The sequence below is a fragment of the Dermacentor silvarum genome, chromosome 1, assembly GCF_013339745.2.
Source record: "Dermacentor silvarum isolate Dsil-2018 chromosome 1, BIME_Dsil_1.4, whole genome shotgun sequence".
Classification (NCBI taxonomy): domain Eukaryota; kingdom Metazoa; phylum Arthropoda; class Arachnida; order Ixodida; family Ixodidae; genus Dermacentor; species Dermacentor silvarum.
The window spans coordinates 31,397,499-31,402,690 of record NC_051154.1 but is presented as its reverse complement, the minus strand read 5'-3'; the positions used below and the strand labels follow the sequence as shown (position 1 = coordinate 31,402,690).

At 48.9% G+C, this 5,192-nt stretch overlaps 1 non-coding gene across 1 annotated transcript; it reads right to left on the bottom strand.

Moving 5' to 3' along the window:
- Positions 1-340: 340 nt before the first annotated feature.
- On the bottom strand, positions 341-412 carry Trnam-cau (transfer RNA methionine (anticodon CAU)). The gene has a single exon. It is a non-coding gene; the product is annotated as a tRNA-Met (tRNA).
- Positions 413-5,192: the final 4,780 nt, after the last annotated feature.

Here is a 5,192-nt window from a genome sequence, read left to right as displayed (position 1 = left end):
AACATTTGAAAATCCTGTCAGAATGACTAACCCTTGGACAGTAGCCAAGAAATTCTCGCAACATCTTTTTTTTTTCAGTGTCTCAAGAAAAAAAAAAAAAAAAGAAATCGAGGAGCCATTCCACTCTGTGAAGGTGGATGACTGGCGAAGCTGTAGCACATCACACAAGGTCAGACAAGAACGAGAAGAAAGGGAACCAAGGGGCCCGATTTTTATTAATCATATCATAAGAAGCCAACAAACAATGACACCAGGACAACATAGGGGAATTACTTGTACTTATTGATTGAATTAAAGAAATGATAAATTAATGGAAATGAAAACGTATGAAAAAACAACTGTCCGCAGGTGGGGAACGAACCCACGTCTTCGCATTATGCGTGCGATGCTCTCACCATTGAGCTACCGCGGAGCCGTTCTCCCATCCACTTTCTGGGGTATTTATGTTTTACAACTTTATGCGAGTCAAGGGTGTACATACATTTTTTCCTTTGCGTATATGGCAACGCCTCCTGCTCATGAATCCTTGTGCTGTTCACAAACGATTCCAGTATACCCATCGACTTGAAACAAGGCATCTTGATGTATCTTTTTTTATTTATTATTATTAGGAGCGGAGTGCTTGGAGCTTACTTCATCTCCGCCGTGTATCGGCCCGGTATTGCACCCTCTCCTGGATCGGCCCACGCTCACCTTTATTATTGCTGATGCACGGACACGAAAAATACATGGAACCCTAGCCATATACAGCTTCGCTGCAAAAACTCTGACTAGCCGTACATGTCACTTCGCGAGTGCTTCGCGAGTCCGCTGTAGCACTACAACTTGTATTCGGACGCTTTGTGTGCAGTGATCGCAACTGCATGTCGTCGGCACACACTCACAAACCTAGCGCAATCCCGAGTAAATGATTAAGCAGACTACATTATCCTGCTGTGGCAAACTTATGGTGACATGCCCATGACATGTATTATCGCCACGAAAGTGTCATCGTCGCGGAAAGACCGGCAGCAGTGCCGCCGATGCCAGCCGAAGTTCTACGTGACTGCACCACAGCAACTGAGCATCTGAGAGGTGTGCAACCGGCGCTCATTACGGCCCGCTTGTCAGGAAGCGGACCGTCAAAGCTGTTCCCAAGTGACCATGTACGCGTAAACAAGTGTCACGTCCCATCGCAAACAGCGCCTGCGCGTATATGGCCCGTGTAGATAGTTCCATGCAGTATAGGAGCATGTGTATAGTAGCGTTTCATCACGCCAGAAGAGCGCAGAATTTTCCGACGCTGCATCGTTCTGTCGCTGGCTATGGTTTTCCGCGAGGTCGTACACTCATGCGCCCTCCGGCGACAGGGCTACGACCCTGTTACCCACCCCGAGTTCGCAGGGTTTAACTCAGCCATCGTTACCTTGTAAAATAATGGCGCTGCTGGTCAAGCCTGTGTTTGGCATGCTATTGCTTGAAAAATGTAGGCCTCGCGGATGCGGGGACGAAAAATCAGCCACGACCCAGAAAGCGTCTTTTGCAGCTCACTTTCGAGAGTAGATCGAGGATAGATTGTGGAGGTCGGACGGCTCGCCAGCGATGCCTTGCCGGCAGCATGCACTTCGGTCCTTACGGACCCAACGAAAGCACGGCAGCAATATCCTCCCCAACGACAAGGGGCAAATTAAGAAGCAAAATAGCAGGAGCGTAGCGTTGCACACCCGAAATCGGCAATTTGTGTACGGAATTCGCGATACGAAGGGCCGGACGGACGCGCAGGGCTGGCACAGGAGCAAAATTAGCCACGCGGCACTATAGAGCCGGCGGCACGAGCCGCGTCAGCCGCAGCGCCACTGCTGCTGCGTCCGCAGGGAACGGCGCTGCTGCTCTAATTACGTGCGTGTAGACAGAGCTTGGCGTCGTGAGCCGCGCTGCCGCGGGCCAGTAATTGGCGCCTGAGCAGACACTTGATTATTGGTTTGCCTCTGAAAGGCCTGACGTTTCATTAGAAGGTCCATGTCCGCGGACCCTTGGCGCAGCACTACAAGACATTCTCCTCACCCGCGGAGCTGCTCCTTGCAGAGTTTAGGAAAAAACAAAGCCTGCTGCCCGAGCCCCGAGGCGGTTCAAGAGGGGCGCGCTTTCATCACCGGAGCGACCCGCGCAGAGTATTGTCGAGCCACTGTTTTGTCCATGCACAGCAGGCGTGTCTCCGTGCCGATCGCACAAGGTACGGCACATGCCAGACCTTAAGGCGGTATTTCGGTGACGCCGACTGTTTATAGAGCGATGACGAAAGGCTTCGAGGCAGAGTCTGCAAGAGCTTATCCGCCCGCCCAGCCATTGCCAATCTTCGTTAGGCGGAATGAAACGATGTGACAACGTGCTAGGTGACCCGCTCAAGTTCTCTACATACTAATATATCTGTCACGCTCACGCACTGTCCGACCGTATATAGTTCATGTGTAGCGGCCGAGACAGCGATCTTGGTAGTTGTGTAATCAGCAAGATCAAAAATAAATAAATACCGGCTCTTTGAGTTCAAGTAATGCACACCAGTGCAGTATGTGTTGTAGTGCGCCCTGTGATGCTGTCCTACAGTGCGGGCTTCTAGAATACACAGCCGAGAAAGGGCCAATAGGATGTATACCGAGACTGCCACGACAAGGCGGCGTAAGGTATGCCCTGCCGTCTCGTCACCTGGTTTGAGTGAAGTGTATGCTTTGTTTCTCTGTGGCCGAGGGTTCCAAGTTGGAGCCACTAGGGATAAAAACGCCCATCTAAATGTGTGTAATAGAGACTGATTGAACAGAAAATCTTGTTCCAATCGACATTTGGCACTGCTTTCGATGTGGCTCTGAAGGGTGAAGACTTGAAATGTGTCGCCCAGCGCACATCTCCTTTTCTACGCGTACAGCGACCACTATTGCAGGTATTTACGGAGCTGCATTCTTAGCATCGACATCTCCTATTCGTGTTATTGTCCGGAAAATTCCGTGATGTATGTATTTTGAGTAAAAAAAAAAAAAAGAAAAGTCCTACTTTGTAATTTTCATTTTCATGTGTATGTGTAGGCATGTAGATACGATAGTAAATAAACTGGATAGAAAATACTCCGCATTTCTTACATTTACTTGAAAAAAAAAAGAAGAATATGTTTGGACAACAAATGACAGAGCAATCTTGATGGTCGCGTAAGATGACATGTAGCTCTGCGACGGTTATTCGTATGCGCTGAGCTTATAGGCTGAGATAAGCTATGTACACAAATAGCCTTTCAATTCCAAACCTTTACACCTGATTTGGTTCTCCCCAAAAGCGTGTATTCGACCTGGATCGCCAGTCGCGCGCGGATGCCCCTTTGTCTCGGACTCGGGATGAACCCGCGCTATTGTAGCGGTACCAAAGGGGCGGGCTATACATGCAAAGCTCAATTTCAAATGGATATTGATGCGCCGATTGTTCATGCGCTGTTGCAGACGTTAAGTGCCACTCATACTTAGCAACCGCCGGTAATCTAAATGAGCTGCGATTGTTTGGCTCATTTAGAAGATTTTTATTTTTGCCACTCTATGACAGTATCACGCGCGAGACTGCCTCAAAGTCCTTTTTAAAGCGAAGCTTTCATTGCGAATCCTCCCAGAGCTTCCTTCTTATCTTTCTACATCCCCCTCCTCCACTTCACAGTGCAGGGTGCGTACCAGATTTTTGTTCTGGTTAACCTTCCTGCCTTTCTTTTCTTTATCTCTCTGCCGGAATTATTTTGGCCATGGCTGCTGCTGCTGCTGCTGCGGCTGCTGCTGCTGTTTTTGTTGTTGTAAAAACGCCCGTGTGCTTGCGTTGTAGTGCACGTTAAAGAACACCTGGTGGTCAAAGTTAATCCGGAGCACTCCACTACGGCGTGCCTCATTATCAGGACTGGTTTTGGCACGTAAAATCCTAGAAAGAAGAATAAGTTGTTGTTGTTGTTGTTGTTCTGCACTGGATACAGTGCGAACCGAGGTGGCGCGGTGAAGCAGGTGATTTTCGTAAGCCCAGAAGTGAGTTCCAACAATCTCTCTCTCTCTCTCTCTCTCTCTCTCTCTCTCTCTCCAACACAGACACCCCGTGGTCGTCATGCCGTCGTCGCTATTGCGTTTTCGTCATTTCATCACCTTCATTCCGTTGTGACCTATTCTTCATTGTCCTGCCGTCCTTATCGTACTGTCGTCTTCATTCCGTCGTCGTCGTAACGTCATTATGACGCCGCTGTAATCATGCTGTCGTCATTCCGTCGTGATCGTACCGCCTTTGTCGTTCCATCGTCGTCATTGCGTAGTCGTCATGCAGTCATCGTGCCGTCATGGTCGTTCGACCGTCGTCATTAGGTCGTAATCATTGCAGTGCTATGTCATCGTCGTTATTGCGTCGTTGTCGTGCACTCTCCGTCATACATTTGTCATATTTCCAGAATGGTCATCCCGTTGTCATCATGCTATCGTGGTCATGCCGTCGTCATCATCGTCATGTAGTCGCTGTCATGTCATGTCTTCGTCGTTCCTTTGTCATCATGCGTGGGATCCGCATGTTCGATTGCCACAGAGAGTGAGAGAGCGAGAGAAACAAGGAAAGGCAAGAAGGCTAACCAGACGCACGTCCGATTTGCTGCCCTTCACTCTGAGAATGGAAAAAAAGAAGGGCAACTAAGAAAGAAGGAAAGAGAGAAAGCACTATAGTTGCGGGCACAGGTGAAGGTGCACACCAAGTTTATAAGCGGTCGCAGAGATCTGTTGACTTCAAATACTGTAGCAACACCCTCGTTGCTTTCTGCGCCAGCGACGCGCACGGCCTTGGTCTAAGGATCTTGGCTTCTGAAAACGGTCTTGAGTCCGGAGAGGGCGGCGCTGGACGTCACAACGGGAACAAAAGCACATGACCTGTTCAGTATTCTTCGGTCCGGCAGAAGTCGCACATAAGTGTGTCAGACATTTAAATGCGGAACGAGTAAAACGAGCGATGGCAGTTGCGGCTTCAAAGAAGGATAAACTTTATGTATAGGCGGCACTTCGGGGAACTTGGAGATGATCAGTAAGACTGTGTGACAGTCCGACACAGGAAATTAAGATCCTTTTCAAGGGGCCCTGAACCACTTTTTATCGAAGTCGAGATATGAACTTGAAATAAAATAGCCTCTTTCAGAAATACTTTGCCGCAAAAAGTACTTCAATGCG